This window comes from Heterocephalus glaber, unplaced genomic scaffold (genome assembly GCF_053883595.1).
Source record: "Heterocephalus glaber isolate CG9 unplaced genomic scaffold, H.glaber_assembly_v1.0 deba00001461, whole genome shotgun sequence".
Lineage (NCBI taxonomy): Eukaryota > Metazoa > Chordata > Mammalia > Rodentia > Bathyergidae > Heterocephalus > Heterocephalus glaber.
The window spans coordinates 43,958,617-43,980,065 of NW_028258308.1; the positions used below are offsets into that span (position 1 = coordinate 43,958,617).

General features: G+C 48.2%; 1 protein-coding gene and 1 long non-coding RNA gene across 25 annotated transcripts in view; one reads left to right on the plus strand and one right to left on the minus strand.

The window, feature by feature from the left end:
• Positions 1–21,449, minus strand: part of Ank1 (ankyrin 1) — a 189,694-nt gene that overhangs the window by 119,428 nt on the left and 48,817 nt on the right. The window lies entirely within an intron of this gene.
• On the plus strand, positions 3,508–9,713 carry LOC106010318 (uncharacterized). The gene is made up of 4 exons (XR_001184162.3): positions 3,508–3,975; positions 7,408–7,487; positions 8,233–8,362; positions 9,301–9,713. It is a non-coding gene; the product is annotated as an uncharacterized LOC106010318 (long non-coding RNA).

Below are 21,449 nucleotides of genomic sequence, written 5' to 3' on the forward strand. Positions count from 1 at the left end.
ATTATCCAACTTACAAGGTCTTCTCCTGTTTCTAGCTACATCTGACCATCTCCTAATGTTAACAGCTTCACCAAAAACAGACATGAGAAAAAGAAAATAAAAATCAAATCAGTAAAACTACTCCCACCCTGTACTGGGATCAAACCCAGGGGGGCTTTGCCACTAAAGCTATGTCCCCAGCTGTCTTAATTTTTGGAGACATGGTCTCACTAATTTGCCCAAGCTGCTCTCAAACTTGTGAACTTCCTGCCCCAGGATCCCAGAGTTCTGGTGTTGCAGGTGTGTGCCACCATGCCTGACTGTACTTTTTATTCCTACAAGAGGAGCGATGGAAGAACTAAAGGCTTGACAATAACAGTAGTTAGTATTTATTAAGCACTTATCATGTACCTGGTCATTCATTCATTCATTCATTCAATCACTCTTTCTCTGAATATTTACCAGCACCTACTATATTCTGCTTTTAAAAGGACACATGGATTCCATCCCTGCCAGGCCTGCTACTAGGTAAGCAACAGTGAGAGAACACACACAGACCAAATGTTTTATAGCCTTTATTCACTTCTACTGCCAACAATCTGCTGGGGGTAGAAACTGTGACAAACCCATCTTATGGATAAAGAAACAGAAGCAGTGGAGGTGCTTCCCAAAGTTGCAGAACTACTGAGGGAATGGGACCATGGTCCAAGTCTCACTCTGGAGCAGCTTCCCTTACCCACAACACAATCCTGTCTCCAGAAGGAGACTAGCACACAGCTTCAAATCACTGACAGGTTGTTTATCAGAATCTCCCAAGATTCATTGAGAATAAAGTCATCATTGCCCTGCCTCTTTTTTAGAAATTAATTTTATTGGTACATTTTAGGTACACAATATAATGATATTCATCATTGGAAATTTGCACCTTTACATAATCTCTCTTGGTTCTTATTTTTTTCCCCATTCTCCTGCCCTCCCTTCAAAACCCCTCCATCCCTCCCTATTTACAAGAACTTTGTTTCCATTTTTGCATTTTCTCATATTAATTCCATTCCTTTCTTTCCTTTCCCCTACCTCTTCCACTTCCCCTTTCCCTTTGTCCCTTTTCTTCCTATTTCACATTATCTATTATACATTTTAGCCCTGCCTCTTTTGACCCAGCATTGTGACTGTACGTCCATGAGCAGGGATCCCAGCCCCACAGCAGGGGACAAGACATGGAGGTTAGGGATTGTATGGTGACAGTGAGGTGATAGTAATGAAGGTGATGTTGAGGTGGCCAGTAAAATCACTGGTCAGCTCTGAAATATGTGCTCTAAGGCACTTGAGAATCTTAGGGCATAAATTTTCTTTTATTTTTAAATTGAGGGTAAAAGCTTGGGGTTCAAGAGAAGAAAGCCAGATTCATACCATAAGAACTCCCCTCTATAGTGTCACAGGGGAAGAAGAAGGGGTGGGAGGAGGACTGGATTCTTGTTACAAGCAGAAGGTGGGTTCCTTTTCTGGAGAGACAATGGCTGGCCAGCTGAAGGTCAGTATTGCTTTGGCCCTGAAACTGTCTCTGGCAGGAGAGGACGTCAGTGCCTGTGACACCCCTCCCCAATGAGGGCAGTGATCGGGAGGTTGGGACACAGCTCAGAGGGTTCTTCAAGCCCACCATGCAGCTCCACCCCACCCAAACTCCTGGGCATTGTTTCAATTCTAGAATAGCTTTTCCTGAAAGCTCCTTGTAGACAGTCAAGCGCTGAACCAGGAGCCAGATGGTCTGCTCTCTGCAGAGCTTTCATTTCTATTGTTGTTTTGTTTGGGTGGTACATTCCCAGCCCTTTGTATTTATTTTGAGATAGGGTCTTTCTAAGTCATTAAGGTGCTCTGGCTGGGCTTGGACTTACAGTGACTTCCAATCCTATCCAACTGGGGGAAACACATATTTGACTAAATACATAGATAATATGAGTTTATCACAAGGCAAAATGTTCTTTAAAAAATCAAAATGCCGCTCAGTGGTAGAGCACTTGCCTGACATATATGAGGCCCTGGGTTTAATTCCCAGCACCAATAATAAGAATTATTATAATTATAATAATTTTTAAATAAAATAAAAATCAGATAACTTAGAACAATACTCTCAGTGCCTGGATATGGATACAGCCAAGGCATCACTGGAAGGTTATACATAGCAAGAGGATTATGAGCATGGCTTGGGAGTCAGATGGCCTGCCTGCTGGCTCTTAGAAGCTGTGTGACCTGGGCATGTTCCTAGCATCTCTGTGCCCCTGGATGACCTCCTCCATCAGATGAGACAATGACAACCTGCTGCAGGGGTTGTCAAGAGGACTAATGGAGTAGCACCTGGCAGAGCCCTGCTCCTTAGCTAGTGCTCAGCCTGTTACCTGCTATCATTACTCTGCTGGATATCCCTATGGACTCTGGAAAGTGCACATATTCTACATACATGCACACATGTCATTCTAAGCATGGAACACAGGGTGCTTCATAGCCTGCTTTGGTTAATTTAGCAAGACATCAAAAACATTTTTTCACAGGAGTGAAATACCCATCTGCATCATTGTGTCTCTGGACTGAGAGTGAAACATCCTGAGCATGTTTGCAATTTTATTAACCTACCCTCAACTGCTATTTGAGCAGTGAGTGAGAAATTATTGCTTAGGTTCTCAAATGTGACTCCTTCCTGAAATTCTTTCCCAGGCCTGGAGTATAGCTCAGTGGCATGGTCAGTGCTCCACAGACACAAGAACCTAATGCAGCTTCCCCCATATTCTAGCCTCACCCCCAGTTTGGGGATAATAAAGTTAAGTGCTGAATATTCTGTTGAAGACCCATTCTCCAGCTGGGTGGCATGGAGCTGCCTAACTACTGAGTGTGTGCTTTCAGACACAGATCATCTTGAGTGATGTATACCTGGCACTTCCGGCAGTGCTGGCCAGATATTCAGTACTGGCAGATGCCAAATGTTCACAATTCAGCCAAACGATCAGCAAAGCTAGTTTCATGTTAGAAGGTAGAAAGTTTGAAGGCTTTAAAAAAAAATTCCCCAGGGGCTGGGGATTTAGCTCAGTGGTTCTGCCACCTACTTCAAAAGCAGAAGGTCCGGAGTTCGATCCCTGGTACCAACCCCCACCCCCACCCCGCTCCCCACAAAAAAAAATTCCCCAAAAGCGAAAGCTCAGGTAATGGCAGCTCCAGCTTTTTCTGTTTGGTCCCCTCAGGTCACAACTCTGACCTCTGTGGAAGGTAATTTGCTTCCACAGTGCAGACATCTGTGGCTGCACAGCAAGGCTGCCCTGGGGCCGTATTAATGCCTCTTTCCATGGCTGGAACCCTGCCGTCACTGGGCTGTGGGCTGCAGGTCCATTATCCACTCAGGTCAGGGTCTCATAATGTGAAACCGGACCTCATGGTCACCCAGTACAGAGCCCCTCTTCCTTCACCCTGCCACCCCTCTGCCTTCCGTAGCTGATGTCCAGAAGCCCAGAAGTCCTTCCTCAGACCAGAGCTGCAGCCATCTGACAGGCCCTAGTTCTCCCTGCCAACCCCACTTAACAAATCCTCCACTTTCCTCTCAGGATAAATGTACACAGAAGATGGCACGGCCCTCCCTCCTCCAGGACACAAGCCCAGCTCCTTCAACTAATCCTGGGGTGGAGAAGCCAAGCACAGGCTGCCGAACCTCCCTGCTGGAGTGTGGATCTGGAGCGTTCCGTGAAGACTATGTATGAAAGGTCTGGGCCCCAGATGATGGTGCTTCTGGGAGATGGAGATATCTTTAGGGGCATGGCCTAGTGGGAGGAGGTTAGGTCATTGAGGGTGTGCCTTTGGGTGGAGTAATGGGATTGCCACTTTTTTCTCTCTCTTTCACTTCTGGCCAACATGAGGTGAGTGGCTTCCTCCACCACATGGTCCCACCATGATGAACTGCCTTACCACAGCCCAAGGCAACACAGCCAAGTGACCAGGGACTAAAGCCTCTGAAATGTGAGCCAAAATAAACTTTTCCTCCTTTTAAGCTGATTCTCTAGAGATCTTTTAATACAGTAATGGAAATCTAACACATCCCTTAAATTTCGTCCAACTGTACATTGGAAATAATGTAGTGTGTATCTTATAGGTTTCTGCAATAATTCAGTGAAACAGTGGGTGTACAATAGCCAACATGTACCCATCAATAGTATGTGCTCAGCAAGTGTATCTATTATTATTGTTATTACTGTCTTCTCTGTCTACACACTGTTGCATCCATAGGCTGGTTCCAACATCTGTCATGGATATCAAAATCCCGGAAGCTCAAGTCTCTCACAGAAGACAGTGCAGTGCTTATGAATAACCTATTTAGCTCCTCCCATATACTTTGTGTAATCTCGAGATTGTTTATAACATTCAATACAACATGAATGCTATGGAAAGTTATACTGTTTTTAAAATTTGTATTATTTTTATTGTTGCATTGTCTTTATTTTTTCCAAACATTCTCAATTTGTAGTTGATTAAATTCACAGATACAGAAAATGAGGATATACAGGGCTGTTACCTTTGTTTTTCTTTTTCTTTTTCTTTTTTTGGTACCAGGGATCGAACTTGGGTCCTTGTGTTTGCTCACCAGGTGGCAAAACCACTGAGCTAAATCCCGGGCCATGACTGTTTACTTTTTATTTGTCCAAGTTTCTCCAGATCTTTCAGGGATTCTGACGAAATTCTCTGGATATGTTCTCTTGGCAAAAAATTATTATCATTTGTGCTTATCTGAGTACATTTACCTTCCTGTGAGTTAGGTGAATGTGCTAGCTGCATTGGCAGGTTCTAAAGCTGCCATGTAAGATGGAGGCCAGCAGCAGGTCACACAAGACCTCCCCTGGGGGTGACGTCCATCCATTACACAACCCCCTCTGAGAACAGCTGTCCCACTGGCTCCAAGTTACTTCTTATCCAACCCAAATGGCTTCACTTTTCATTTTGTCTACAAAATCATACAAGACTTTTCCAATGTAAAAATATACAAACAGAGAAAATGTTCAATATGATATTAAAAAATAAGTGGAGCCGGGGATTTAGCTCAGTGGCACCGCACCTGCCTTGCAAGTACAGGGTCCTGAGTTTGATCCCTGGTACAAAAACTAAAATAAAATAATAAAATCAATGGAAGTTCTAACACTTTCTTTCTTCACTGACACCACTGGTCTTGCAGTCTAGGGGTCATCGTCCTGAGAGCATTTTCCTCTTGCTGAATCCTGGTCACATTTGCTTATATCATTTGTGCACTTAGATAATACTTTGTTTTACTATAGTTACTTATGTATGTTTGTCCCCTTTATTAGAAGGAAAGCTCTTGGGGGACAGAGATTGCAATAGATTCATCACTAGATGTCATTCAACCCCAGGGCTATAAACCTAATAGATGTGCAGTGATTACCTTCCCTGTGGGCCATGAATCCTGCATGGATGGATGGATGAATGAATGAATGAATGAATGGCTTCTCCCAGAAAGCTTTGCTGAGTGTTACAAAGGAATGAGTTTAGTTGGGTGTGACTCATTTCTGGTGGACCCACGTCAGCTGCCAGAGACCAGAGACCACTGTTTTTCCTCTAACTGGTCACAAGCCATCTGTTTAATAATCAATTCTAAAAAATTTCAGGAATTTGGCCTTGTAAAATTTGCTCTCTTAAACAGTGACCTATCTGTGTTTCTCCAGCTTTCCTCTTAACGCATCATGATTTGACTAACAGCCCCAGAATATCACTGCGATCATGTGTCCAAGATTGCTCGGTACCAGGAAGCACACGGCTTCAGAATTCCTGAGCTCATGGACACTGTGCTAATCCACATAGGTGCTGTGGAATAGCTGTTCACTGTTCTTCAGACAAGACAGATCAGCTTAGCAGGGCAGACTTTGCAGAGTCTCCTGTTTTCTTGCTGTCCTGGGGACAGAACTCAGAGCCTCACCCATGCTAGGCGAGTGCTCTGCCACTAAGCCACACCCCAAGCCCAAGTCTCTAAACTTTCACAACTTTACATTCCTCTCAATAAAAATACTTTTGAGCACGTATCTTCAACATATGGATATTTATTTATAAATCATCTACCTGTACTACTGTGCCAATGTGCTATATAAATTATAAAACATATGTAAAACAGAAACTAAAAGGATGAGATTGTTTTCATCTAGACAAATAGAAGTCCTTTTCCTTCCTCCTGCCTGTGCTTGCCTCCAATCCAGGTACAGGGACTCACTGTGGTGGCCATGAATGCAGTGAGGACGATGAGTCAATCTCCTGCAGCCCAGGAGGGAGCCTCCTCAGACCCCAGAGCTACTTCACAGCTGTGTGCCACCTGCCATGAGGTCGAGCACCAGGATGCATAAGTGTGCACCCTGTATAGGACAGTGTGTGGGAGGAGTCCTGGGTGTGACTGCCACAGGCTGGCTACGGGCCCTGCGGGTGCCTCACCCTGGGCAGGTGGCTGGGTGCCACCCTCCATTCTGCCTCCAGGACGACAGGGCAGCTGCACCCCTTCCTCTGCCCTGGGAATTAAAAGAGCTGACACCTGTGAGTGTGAGTAACACAGGTCCAGAGTTGGGGCCAGCACAGGAGTGTCTCCTCTCTCAAACCTCTCATGACCTCTTTATTTAGGAGGGGCTCGGGAGGAGGGAGCTGCTTGGATCACAGAAAGAGCTCTGGGCTGACACACAGAACCACTGCTTGGCAGTAGCTGAACAGATAACTACTTAGACATGCTGGAAGGGACCATCTAGGAGCAGAGAAGTGGTTGGTGCAGATAAGAAAGGAAGGAAGAGTTCATGAGCAACAGCAGCAAACAGCGCCCAACTTGGGGAAGAAAAACGTATTTACTCAACTTTCCCGCCCTTTGCCTTTTCTCCTGTGAAGTGATCACTATATTAGAGATATGTGTTCAACGTAGTTGCATGTATTTAAAAAGATATTATGTGATGTTTCAGGTGCACTAAAAAAAGGTGAAGAAAAACACAACCATATATCCACCACTATGATCCAAAAGCAAACACTGGAAACATAAACCCACTTCCAACACCTCCCTACCACCTTCCCCCCACCCCGACACTGCTTATATGATATTTATCACACCACACATTTTTCACATTGTATGCTACACACGTGTATCCTTACATAGTACTGTAGATAGCATCACTTTGAGTGCTTTTAAACTTAAAAAATGTTTCATTATTATTACTGTGGTCTGTTAATCACAAAAAGGATATTTAGAAAGTACCTGTTTTACTACATGATTAATGCAAATGTGAAGGAAAGGACCTTTTGCTTCCAACTCAAAGATGTCAGCACAAGTTACATGAGAATCTGAGGATTCTTGCTGCTTTCAGTTCACCATTCTGATGGAAATTATTTCTACAGAAAACCCACTGTTTTGCTATTCTGCAGACCTGCCCGGGATATCATGACAGGAGCAGAGGAGTTATTTCCCACGTGAACTTGGAAATGAGCCTTCCCAGAGAAGGCAGGTGAGCACCTCATGAGGACAGCACTTACCCTTGGCCCCGCCTTGGCCTCTGTGCTTTTCTAGACAGCAGAGTTTAGGGTGGCAGGGTGCGCTGGAGTCTTAGTCATGGCAGTTTTGCCACTGAAATTCTGCTTGGGCTTTATGCCTCTAAGACTCAGTTACACCCTGCCCATTCTGCAAGATTCCCCAGAATTCGAGAGCCTGCATGTGGAGACTATCCCTGGGGTCTCTCCCCGGGGTTCCTCACCCCCTCCCTTGCCCCGGATGCAGAGACCATGCCAGGCCAAGGGCTTCCAACAGGCCATGAGGAAGGGGCCAGAAAGCAAGACAGGCTCAGGGTGTTTGGGGCCACGCAGATAGGAAGTCCCCTGGGAGGGGTACAGCTAGTTCCAGGTGGGCACCGGCACCTCAGACACACTTTGCCAAGAACTCAGATTCAACACCAAGGCTTCTGCTTGTCCAGAGAGGGCACAGCCACACTTCTACCATGCCGGCTGCTCGAGATCCTGCCACACAGGTGAAGGCAGTCAGTGTGGGGTGTCCTCACCCACTAGGTCATATAAACAAAAAAGCTTCTGTGATACAAGTGATCAATACTCTATTCATCTTGTCAAAGTTGATGATTAGTTGAAAAGCCTCTCCAGCTTCCAGCCACCTAGAATCGGCCTTGGGTCCCACTGGCTGCAACCACTCTCACGTAATGATGCCTTGTCACTGCTACCAGTGACAATCTGCTGTCTCCTCAGGTGTGGGCTGGCAGACACCAGCCATTCTCTGTGTCCGGAGAACAAGCAGTCACAACCAGGCTCAGCCCCAAGACTACTTCACGGTGCACAGCTGCAGACTTTGGACCCATCCGCCAATGATGGACCACAGGTGATCCCCTCCTCAGAACTCCTACCCAGAGGGGTGGTGTCTTAGGAGCGCTCAACTCATGAAAAGGGGTGTGCAGTCCTTGGATGAGCAATCTTCCCAGTACTTTCCATGTCCCATCTACCAGCTGCTCCACTCCCCACGCTTCCCTTCCTGTCTACACAATCACCCTGTCCTTCTAGCCAGGGTTCTCTGCTCTGTCCCTATATGTCACTGTCCGTGACACTATAGGGTGCGAGCCACTCTTCCCTCACGGGTGAATTAGAATAGAAAGCCCAGAGCTATTCACCCTGCCCACTTCACCCTGCCTGCAACTCCTGGCAAATCTCAAAGACAGCCTGTGCTTCCCACTCCTCAGCCAACACCCTGCCCACCCTCGGTCCCACAGCCTGGTCCCCTTCCTCCCAGCTGCAGCCTCCTGAACCCCGGCAAGGCGTCCCCTGCGCATCCCACATCTGCTCCACACAGTCCACATCCCACTCTGAGCAAGGGATGGTGCTGTCTCTTCCGGTAGGATGGGTCATTTCATTGTAAATAGTTAGAAAATACCAAAAGGTAAACAGAAGAAACTAAAGTCACCCAATGATAAATGTTATTGATATTGGGGCACATTTCTAAATCTTTTTCTCTTTGAATCTGAACACTACAGTCTGAATACTTCCAATTTCTTCAAGAGGATCAAGGATCATTTGAAAGCCATGTCATTCTTATCCTTGCTTCTGTGTCTCCATGCACACTGTTCTGCCCCGGACTCCTCCCCTATCCTCCCCCACACTCCACTATCCAGCCGCACCTTCCCTTAGCTATAACTCCCTGCCATGCAGAGCGTGGCCTAAGCGTCCTAGTCTATTAATTTTGTTCCTGTCAATAGGTTCAGCTTTTGTTACACAGATTGCATAATTCAATGCTTGATATATTTTCTCTTTTCTAATAATTTCCAGAATTCATCTTGTGTTCCTGGTAATGACATAAACCCCTAAAGATCAGCAGCCACATATCACACATAGTAGGCCCTCAACAAACATGAGGATTTTCAGATTATGTCACAGTGTTTGGATTCCACTGCTCCTTCTACCCTCTGTTGTTTCTATGCAACTGTGGGAGATCTCACCTATGCCAGGAACCAGGAATCAGTACCATCCAAGAGTGGGGGGATCATTAAAGTCTGTCTTAGAAAAGCCTGGGGTTCACATCTTGCTATTTTCATAATTCAGCCCTTCCTCCTCTTGTGTTCACGAGCTATTTCCCTTACCAAGGTTGCTCTCTGAGAGGCACTCACAGAGGGCAGGGCCATCCTGGTCCTTTTGGGGAGGGGGTCTATCAAGGTCACCCTCAGGCCTGAATGAGGTCAACTTCAAAGAAGAAGTAACAGAGGAAAACTAGCTTCATAACTTTAATTTGACAAAATGGCCTTTAAAAGAAAATTTAGGTTAGACAGGATTAGAACTTAATCACACTCATTTTCTAACAGTAAAGTAATAAAAAAGCATCTTTCTCATCCCATTTTACAGGGGCTATTCCTTCTACTCCTACACAAATGCTGTCTCTGTCTCCCCACCTCTACCTGAGCAAGACAAAGTGACCCACACACTTTTTGCAACTCATCTACTATTAATAGCAGACTAAGATCATTCTTGAGTTATCTATCAGCCTCCATTACCTCCTGCTTAATGTATAATTCGTATTAAAGGCTAGTGCCAGAGGAGAGGAGCAGCAGGATGCTCATGGTACTCTCTAGTCCTTCCCTGGTCCTTTCCCATCCCCACCTACACTTGCTTAGCTGAGTGATTCTGAAAAATCCTCTGCCTCACTGGCACAGGCATCTTGGTCTACTGCTGGCTCAGGAGCTCCATTCTACGGAAACACCCTTTTCCATCTTCACCCTCTCCACACACCAAGCTTTAAAGTGCTCCAAACATCCAGAGGTGTCTGGTGGGGTGGAGAGAATTACAGATTCTTATGGCCACCAGCCTCTACTTCTTGTCTCAAATGCATCCCAGATGCAAGAAGCACCGCTGCCTGGCAGCCACCTCCTCTGGGCCACATTTCCTTCTGGGCATTGCCACCACCGCCAGAGGAAGCAGATCCAGCTCCACACCCCAGCACCTGTGTGTACTCCTCAGCAGTGCTTCTCTTCCAAGGCCTTTTGTGTCCTTGAAATAGTGGCACTAAAATGTTCCCGATTGCAGCTGTTCACTGGATTATTCTAGTTCACACTGCAATGACGGGCTGTGGAAGCGGGCACTTGAGACAAAAATAGGCATTATTTATGGTGCTTGCTTCTTGGTCTTTACATCTTTGGGGGAGGGCAACTACTTTTTGTTTGCCAATGTTCCGTGATAGGCCAGTGAAGCCAGTGTGAAAGGACATTTGCTGACAGTGCACACACAGAGGGGGAAGGCAGGGCCTGGTGGTCTGTGCCTCCCCCTGAAGCATCCTGGAAGCCACCAACAAGGATGGGTCCTGGAAAAGCCACTCTTGAGCACCAGTGCCCAGGCTACGGCCCTCCCTTCCTGGGCCCAGAGCAGAGCCTACAGACCAACTGGCCTCTCCCCCAGCCTCCTCTGTCTGCAAAATAAAGCCCACCCTATATGACAATTAGGGGTGCTGGCCAGAGTTCCCTGCTCACTGCATAGCCACGGCTGTCACCATTTTCCCCTCCCGGTTGCCTTGGATGAGGCCACTGTTTGCACATGAGGGGCCTTTGTGGACATGCTCTCCAGAGCCTGTGAGTCAGTTTTCAGAGGCTTCTTCACAAGGCTGCAAAGGAAAACCTCAATTTTGGCATTTCCTTGAAAAAAATACCCGAGGTTTCTTCTTGCAGCTTGATATTAGCTTGTGTTGTTAGAACGATACCCAAGAGCTGGGCAGCCATTCCTGCCTTAGTGATGTTTCTGAGTGCTGTGAACCATCACTCCACCCCAGGAGGGGTCAGCAAGACTCCCCGTTTGCAGATGCTGAAACTGAGGCTCAGAGGATCAAGTGCTATTTGCTCATCACTACAGAAGCAGGAGAGGAGGTGGATTTGTCCCCAGACGACCTGACCCTGACTCCTAGTCCCCACAAGATGCTCTGGTTTCTCCCAGTCTAACTCACTCTATAAGATCAGTTATTTCAGTTCCCTAGGATAGAGAAAGCCATCTTCTAATACTTAGATGCTCCTTTCGATTCTCTGTGTGAAGTACTCTAGGAGATCTCACTATTTAATAGATTGTTATCCCTGCACTGCCTTTTCAGAAGAAATCTGATGTGGCAAAGTATTTGGATTTTGTTTTCAGTCTATTTTTGCAGTGCTGGGAATGGTACCCCACTCCAGAATGCTTAGCTTTTACTTTACGAGTGAGATTTCCTCTCTTGACTCAAGTATTCCCTGACGATATCAATGAAAGTATCTTGCACATTTTGCCTGGTACACAGCATAAATTAAATAAATATTTGTTGAATCTAATTTTGAGCCTGCAGGAATCCAACAGGAAACATTCACTCAGCCACTGTCAGCTCCTATCTGGGTACAGAGCATCATAGTCCCAAGCAGATCAGTCAAACTGGGCCAGGCCAATGTGTCTCCCCACACCAGGTTTCCAGGACATGCCTGAGGGGGTCACACTGTTACAGGGCCTCTCCTCTTCAAAACACACACATTTCTACAAAATACATAGGCCACTAGGGAAGACACACCCTCTGTCTTCCCTCACCTGCTCTCCATGAGACTTATTAAAATAGGAAACTATTTTGAAGCTAAATCGCCAATCAGAAGTATTCTCCACTCTGGAATGGCTGTTTTCCATTAATAATAAAACCCCATCAACTTCCTCCAAATCGAAGTGACCTATATAACAATGAGGTAACAATGACACCATGAATAACAATTAATCCTTCACTGAAATGTTCAAAAGCTGGAGTTGTGGAAAAGCCAAGCATCCCAGGGAGAGTGTCAGGTCCTGCTATCTTGAGTTTACTAAGCCTGAAGCAGACAATGGAAGAGCTGTCTGCCTAGGACTTTCAGGGACAGGTCCCAGATCCCAAATGACCCTACAAAGGGAAGGCAGGCTGACGTGAACAAGAGAAAGCTAACAATACCCACAGCCCAAGGAAGCACAGAAAGCTGGTCTGTGTCAATTATGCTTTAAAAGGCCTCAAAAGAATATTGGAGATGAATTGTGGAAGCATAATTTGTAGACGATGTATCCTTCAAGGTAACTAGGCCAGGGCTGGGTCTACTTGCTACCATAATCGTGCAGATGATTCTGTCCCCATGTACTGGGCAACTGCTATTCTTCACTAGATCGGTCCAGCGTCTGGGTCACATCTCACAACCATTGCTGCAGATGCTCAGTGTGACCCCAGAAGGCCTCCAGAAAGACAAAGATGACAAGGGGAACTGCATAATATAGACCTTAGCACAAGGACCAGCCTGGACCCCAACATCACCCCTTTAAAACTCTGGGATTATTGTGGACCTCTGGGTCTCCAGTTCCACCAAAAGCCAATCAGCAATAAGGTGCTATCACATGAAAAGTGGGGGCAGAAGGATTGCAATTGGAGGCTAGCCTGGGGAAAGCTAGCAAGACTTTGTTTCAAAATAAAAGGGAATGTAGCTTGCTAGTACCTGTGTTGGGTCCCTAGAAAGGATGATGGGCCACTGGAAGGGGAGATACGGGAAAAGAGAAGTGTCCTCAAACTCAGCTCAGGCTCCCTGGGCCCCACCTCTCCACCACCAGGGCCCCTTGGAGCTCTACAGTCCCATGCAGGGTGTGCCTGTCCCGTAGAGCTCACAGTAGGCAGACATTAGGCCAGAACATGCCACTGAGCTTGACTAAGGGTTCAGAGCCAGCAAAAGGGAAGTAAGCCAGGAATCCAAGTGCCTAACTCTGCGCCTTACCCCCTCCTGGCCATGGCACCCAGGCAGAGGCCTTTTCCTCCTCTGGAGACTCGAGAGCACAAAGCTAAGGGCGACTCGGTACCAAGGTCTTGTTTCCCAGCCCCTTCACCCAGATGAAGACCTGTTTCTGCTTGATGGGTAGACACTGAGAATATGAATTTCAGACAAACTAGATAACAATTTGTTTACATAAATTTCTATTTGCTAAATCTGGCTACCCCACCTCCACAGGGGTGTGGGCCTCACCTACTGCCCCTCTGAACCAGGGTACCTTGATCCACACCCCACATCGCTGGCTTCCTAGCTTATCCCTTGCCGAGCAGAGACCTGGGTCCGTCAGACAAACAAACCTCTCTTGAATCCTGGCCCCAGAGCAGCTTGGGGGCTGAGCAAAGGGCAGAAAAGGCTGGAGAAGCAGCACACCCCATCCAACTGGCCTCTGCTGGAGCTGGAATCCACAGGCAATTGCAGGTAGAGGGATGAGAAGCCAAACCCAGCCTGGGGACCTGCTCCTGAGTAGGCTCAGGTGTGAGAGGTCTGAGCCCGGGCCATGCTGCCTTGAGAATATATCAGATTCTCTCAAAGGGTCCTAGGTGTTGCCTCAAGTCCCCTGAGATGGACTCTGCAGGTTTTCCCCAGTCACTCCTGGGAAACTTGCAGTGGTTTCTACGTGTTCCGAGTGCCTGTGATTATGGCAGGTATCTGGGGTGGCGCCTACCCACAGGCCCCCGCAATCAGGGAAGAGGGTAGTATTTCCTTTCTGGGGCTTTTATTTTGCCATTAACAAAGGGAAAATATGTCCAGAATGTATATTCAAATCTCCAGCAGATGCTAGGCAGCTGTTCTCCATCTGCAGAGCTGGCAGAACAAGGTTAAACAGAGTGCTGGATTTGGGGTAGACTGATATGGCAAAAGGAGTTGCCAAAAGACAGCCAGAAAGCCAGGCATGGTGGCACATTTTTGTAACCTCAGCACTGGGGTGGGCTGAGGCAGGAGAATCATAAGTTTGAGCCCACCCTGGGCAACTTAGTGAGACCCTGTCTCAAAATAAAGAACAGACAAAGGGCCAGGGATGTAGCTCAATGTGAAGGCCCTGGGTTCAGTCTCCAGTACCACCAAAAAAAAGGAGAGAAGCAGGGCAGGGAGGAAAGGAAGGTGGATGGTCAGAGATGGGAATGATCACTGCCTAAGGCCTGGTCTCTTGTTCCTGAGTTTCCCAAAGACAGATGGGAGTCCATGGAGTAAGGCCAGAGGGGGCTTAAGCTCTATGCATCCCATCTACTCGGGTGGTGGATGTTTACTGCAACTTCTGTTTACTGCACGGGACACATGCTGTGGCACAGATGTATGCACAGGGCAGTCCTGTACTGAAGGAGGGAACCATGGGGGACCACAGGCCCAGCAAGCACAGGGCAGATGCTAGGAAGTGGGTGGAGAGCAGCAGTGCGTCAGCTGGCCTGGGTGGCTGCAGGCTGCACTGACCCGAGTGGCTGCAGTTTGCATTTGGAGTGTCCTGCAAAGGCCTGTGTGTTGCACAGTGGTCCTCAGCATGGTGCTGCTGGGAGGCTGGGGCCTAGCAAGGTCTTCAGGTCATTGGGGGCATGCCTTTGAAGGGCAAATGGGGACACCTGCCTCATCTTCTTCCTCATTTGTTTCCTGGCCATGAGAGGAGCAGTTCTGCTTACCACATGCTCCAGCCAGGATGTTTGGATCCCCACCAGAGGCCTAAAAGCAGCAGATCCCCTGATCAAGGACTAGGACCTCCAAAATCAGACAAAGCTCTTCTCTTCTAAAGTTGATTGTCTCAGGCAGTAAAGGAAAGTTGCCTAACATACCAACCTTAAAGGACAAGTAAAGATCAGTCAGGAGGTGGGGGGCTGAGGCAGGGACCCATCAGGGACAAAGGCAGGTTGGGAGAACACCTGGGAGTGGGGTCATGGCTAGAGTCAGAAAGCAGTAGGAGTCCTAAGTGAAGCAACTTGCTCCATTCTGAGCAGCCTTGAAGGCCCTTGCCCGTCAGAGCACTGTGGCCTGCAGGCTCCAGGATGGTCTCTCTGGCAACACAGTGGAGAGGTCAGGAGGCCAGCTAGGATGAGGTCCTGGCAGCAGGGTGCAGAGGAGGGGAGGGACTGCAAGAACGTTATGGAGATAATGCATGCTGAACTGGGAGATGACCCAGAGCCCACCCAGGGCAAACTCCTGGTCTACATGCAGTGGCTCCTCAGGTTTCCAACACCAGCCACCTATCTAAGATGGGGCAAGGAGGTAACAGTGAGACACACCCAGCCTGCCTGGCTGGTCAAACCCTGAGACACAGGCGGCAGCAGAGGGCTCTAGGATCTGCAGCTGGCCCCAGCCCTGCCCTGCCCACCACTTCTGCTGTAGTGCATGGGTGTGGCTGGACCAGGAGCTGCAGAGGTTCTCAGGGTTCAGAGCCCATTCTCAGTGGTCACTGTGGGGATATCCCAAGGGCATGGAAGACGTTACAGTGAGTACAAGAACACAGCCCAGTCTTAGTAGAAGCAAAGGGGGTAGGGCTTCAGGGCCACCTAATGCTCTGGAGCTCAGCACTCTCACCTCGCCAAAAACAGACAAAAGCTGCACTCCCTGGGGATCTCAGTTTAGGATCCAGCTGAGGAGGGAAATAGCACAAGCAGCTCAGTGCTGCCGCCTGCTGTTCTCCTGCCACCATGACACACCCAGCGGCCCTGAACTGCTCCCTAGAAACTCCTCCCACTCTCCAGGAGCTCCTCCTCGCCAGGGTTCTGATCTGGGCTAGTCATCTGGCCTGGGCGCTGCAAAGCTGCCTACAGTTCACTGTCCCATTTGAAGGCAGTGAGAAGGTGGTTCGGGATCCGGTCAGAGCAGTTGGAGGCCTGACTGAGTCAGTGTCCTGGAGACCTGGATGTACAGAGTGGGTGGGGGCTCCTGCATCTGCTCACAGTTTACAGCTGTGTACCATTGGGAGGCCCTTCAAGCTGAGGCTGCTAATCACACTTCCATGTGGGCCTTGGAGGAATATTCTAGTTTTGAGGGGACAGGAGATGGAACACCAAACTGTAGCCCACATGAAGACTGGAATGTGAGTCAGTGCTCCCTTACTGTGACACAGTATCTGAGACAGTCAACTTGAAAAGTGGAAAGGTTCGTTTGGGCTCATAGTTTCAGAGGTGTCAGTCCATGCTGTGTTGGCCCATTGCTCTGGGCCTGTGGCAAGAAGTACATCATGGCAGGGAGCGTGTGTTAGAGGAAGCTGCTCACCTCTGGGTGGCTGGGAAGTGAAAGAGAGGAACAGGAAAGGGCTAGGGTCCCCATGACCCCTTGGAGGAGGACAGGCTAGCTTCTTTCCCTTAGGGCCCATCTCTTCAGGGTCCCAACAGCATCACTGTTCAGGGACTACATCTTTCAACATATAGGCCTGTGGGGGACACTTGAGACCCCATCTAGAGCAAATGTTTTACGTTTTGAAATGGTTAAAAAAATCTAAAGGAAAAATAAGAGTTGTAACAGAGACCAGAAGGTTGGTAAAACCTGAAACATCGATCATCTGGCTTTGTATGGAGTGCTGACTGCCAGTCCTTCTGGCCAGCTGAGATGCTCCCTGCAGAAGTCAGTCCTGGGCTGAGGTCCCCACCACACCAACCAAAGTTTCCACGGTGGCAGGGGACCGGATGGGGAGAGCAGGGCCAATTGCACATCTGCAGTCCCCCCACCCCCCAGCCAGTGCACTGTGCAGGTGGGACCACATGTCCCTCAGCTCTGGCAGGGATCAAATGGCTTTCAAAGGCCTCAGAAAAATATGTCAGTGGTTCTGGTAGACACCAATGTGCCAGAAGCTTCTCCAGGGCCCAGGACAACTCACAGGCCTTGTCAGAATGACCTCCTTTCCTGCTGCAGATCCCTTCTTGACAATGAAAACCTGCTGACAGGTTAGTTTTTTTGTTAACAACCAATTTTTTTAATGGAAAAGCCTCCATTCTTACTCTTTGTGAGTAGAGAGGAAGTCATTTGTAACAAAATGAGATGAGGTTTTCAGCCTTCAGTAATTTCTATCCCCATCTCCTGTCTAGAATAGCGGGTACCATGTGATTAGAGAACAAGGGTCCCTGATGACAACAGTCACCATGCTGTGACACATCCCTGAGCCACACACCACCCCAGCCCTTTCCATGGAGCTAGGCTAGGGGGGCCTCAGGACCACAGCTCCTAGACAAGGTGCCTTAGCACAGTGCTCTGGCTGCTCCCTGGCCACAGCTGGGCCTCTGAAAAGGACACAAGAAGTAGCAGGGCAGTGGGTAGAACATGGCCTGGGGCGAATATAGGGGTCACAGGTCTGGGTGTGCAGTCAGTCAGCAGCCATGTGATATTTCCTGAGAGACAAGCCCTGATTAAATGAGATAACCAGGCAGGACATCCCCTGCACAGGGCCCTCACCCGTATTAATTCCCCTGCATCTCCTTGGCTCCTAAGTGGAGATAGCATCGCCAACTCTTTTCTCACAGAAGAGCTTCAAGGCTCAGATGAGATAAAGGATGTAAGAGAACTATACTGCAATAGATCTCCATGTCCATGCACACATTCGGGACCTATTCATTTACATGCACTGAACTCAGTTCTATGAGCAAGACAATAATCCTTGTCCCGATGGCAGTGTGAGTCCACTTTTCACAAATAAAGATGCTGCATTTTTTATAACTCAAGCACGTGGTCCTTTCACGACTTGGAAAGAGCATGCATTGACATGTGACCTCCTATTCCATGTTCATAGCCTCAGGACCCAAGGATGACTAACTGAACCTCCATTTCTCTACCTGGAAAATGGGGTACTTTCTGTGTAAATTAAATGGCATGATATGCATGGAAGCACTCAGGTGGTGCCTGCTTGTGGTAGACATTTTTGAATGCTAATTTGATGAGAGGGCATCTCAATGGACAATATATGGAGGCATAACACACCTCCGCAAAGATTGAATCTATAGGAAAAGTCCAGGCAACCCGAGCCCATGAGAAGATTTTAAACTACTGATGTGCCCTTTCCTGCATCACCTCGCCCTGCACCCCTGAACAACACAATGCCTTCCACAAAGACAGTGCTCATAGGTGTGTTTGTAACATGAATCTCTATTATTTATTGAGTACTTTGTACCTGCCTCACACAATGGAAAATAGTATATTATTCTCACTTCACAGATAGGACAAATCAAGTGAGATCGATTTGGCAAATAACCAAGATCCCAGAGCTGGTAGATGGAGGAGCCAGGATTTGGACTCCAATCGATCTGCGTCAGAGCCCACAGACTGATGACCAGGTTGAGGCCCAAGGGACTGGGATAGGGCTGGGGGTGCCAGTGAGCTCCCTCCGAGCTGGGCTGGGGCTGGGTTGTGGGGTGAATCTGGGAAGCAGGCCCCTGGGTCTCCAGCAACCATGCAGCAAATGGTGCTGAGCAGATGGGCTTGGTGTCCTGGGCCCTAGAGTGACTTCTGTCTCTAGGCTGCACAGACCAGAGAGATCAGAGTTACTGTGATGGCTATGTCCCCCAGGAAAGTGATGCATCTAGTCCCAAATCGTCATCTACTGTGGTACCTACCCAAAATAAGGCTTGGAAAACCTTGACTGGGCTGAAAACAACTAAACCAGCCAAAATCACACTCCAGAAGAACCACGGCAACCAGCTCTTCTCAAAACTAACCAAGTCCTCAAAAACAAGGCAAATCTGAGACAATGGCATAGCCAAGAGAGGCCTGGGAGAAGATGACAGCTACCCGTAATGTGGCATCCTGGGTGGGACCCTGGACCAGTAAAGAATGTCAGTAAAAGACTCGGAATCTGTGTGGGCTTCCAACCACTAGAACGGTATCACTGTCAGCTCACTAACTGTACCAAGTGCAGTGTACTGACCTAAATCGAGAGGCTACCAAGAGGGCAGGCTGGGTGCAGGGTATATGGGAACTCTCCGCACTGCATTTACAATTTTTCTATAAACTCAAAGCCCATTCTAAAAGTAAAATGTATTATAAAATATGTACTCAGTAATATTACTGAATTTTACAGCTCTGATTACTTTTTCACATTTAGATTTGTCTTAGCTTGAACTGCTTTAACACAACACCACAGACTGGGGGCTTTAGCAGTGATACTTATCTCACAATTCTGGAGCTGAAGTCAGAGACTGAGCTGCTCAGTAGGGGCCATCTCCCTGGCAGGCAGACACCCCACCTTCCTACCCTAACCCACCTTGGCTCCCAGAGCCATGCTCTAGAATGGTGGTTGAGGTTGGGAGAACAGGGTGTGGGGACTAAAGGCTCAGGCAGGTGACATGCAATTGCTCTCAAGGTCTACTGGACCACATGGTACCCGTAATATGCACTCTCAACTGCACTTAGGCATCTGGTAGTGCTCAGGTTGGGCACCCTTACCACCAAGAGCAGACAAGAACACAGGTGCACAAAGAAGCTTCTGGGGCAATGGAGCATTTGGAACATGACTGTGGGGACAGCATCAGAGAGCTACATCTGTGTCCTCCAACCCAAGTGACCTGCTTGGAACATGTACAGGTGCACTTCACCAGAGCTGGTGAAAAAGAAGGTGACCTTCTCACCACACATGCAGATGGCTTGGGTGACCCCGGCCCCTCAGCTCTCTCCTCCCTGAAGAGCCAACAGGACCCACAGTCCTAGCAGGGTTGTGGCTGGCACGGAGAGGTGCATGCTGAATAGAGGACCAGCAAATGTCACCTGGCCCAGGGACTCTCCAGCCAGCCCAGCTCCATCTTACTGAGATTCACATGGCTAGGGGTGACCCATGCTGAGTGGGGACACAAGGGCCCAGGGCAGGCTCTTCAGCAGGTGGAAGTCACCTTTGGAGCAGGTGCTGCTGTGCACACTGGCTGGACAACACCGTGCTTGTCCAGGCATCACTTCCTGACTGCATGGTGCCTTTCCAGTCAAGACTTGCAGTAAAGTTGGGGCTTTGTCATTTCTGACTCAAGTGACCCTGAGCAAACCACTTCTCACCTTCAGAGCCTGTTTCTATGTCTGTAAAATGGAGATGAGGAGAGTATGTCCCTCCTGCAATTGCTGTGGGGAGCAAGTGAGTGCCTGTATGAATTCTTAGATGTTGAGGTGACCATCTGAACAGCTAGCAGACAGTTAAAGTGGCTTTATTAGGGACTGGGGCTGGGCACGCAGGAGACTGTCCCTTTCCCTAAAATGTATACTTCTATTATTTGGAGATAACAACTGAGTGTGTGTTTATGAGTGAGACAGTGCAAGTGGTGCTCCCAGCCCGTGACAAAGTGCACAGTCCACGGGGCACCTGGCTGCAGCCCGGGCAGGCAGAAAGCTCATTCTGGTGCTCTAGGCAATCCCTAGTGTTTCCCAAGAAGGCCTATGGAACACTTACAATGGGATCCAGACATGCTGGTCCCCATGAGAGGGACCAGCAGACACTAATGTGTTCACCATACCCCAGAACATCAGAGCAAGCTGCTCTCTCTTGAAGTTGGAAAGATGTGATTTTAGAATAAATTTATAGCAGCTTATAAATGTATGAGCCCCGTTAACCCAAGATGTGGTATAGGTTAAAAATCACAGAGAGGTGGTTCAAGAAGGGATTCTATAAATCTCATGCAGAAAACTACACATTTGTCACTGAGGAAGTCAAGGGACTGTCCCTGTCCCCCTTTTAACTGACACATAGTAGTTGGACATATTTATGGGGTACAGTGTGATCTTTGGACTTCAGAAGTGGAAATCTTGGAGGGCAGCTCTGCCCTACCTCTGCCCAAGCCCTTGAGTTGGCAGACCTTGGTACTTTTTGGCGATGTCTACAGATAAACCATGGGTTTGTCCTGGTCTATCAAGGACAGCCAGATATGGCTGCAACATCAGAGCCATGGGCAGTCAGGCAGGTCCATGTCAGACATGTGACACACACATCTGTGGCAAGTACACAGCAGGCCCACACCTGCCCAGCCCCAACTGACAAGTCTATCACCACTGCACCCCTCACCTGCCTGCCAGGCACTGCTCAGAGGGACAAACGAGAGATGGGGCAGGATGGAGCAAACACACTGGGTTTCTTCATTGCCTGGCACTCATGGAGTCTCTGGGAGCTGAGTGTGCAAGCTATCAGTATAGACCTACTTCTGAGACATGCGGTTAAGGGGGAGATGTCTAAGGAGCTCTGTAAATCGTAATCATTTGTAA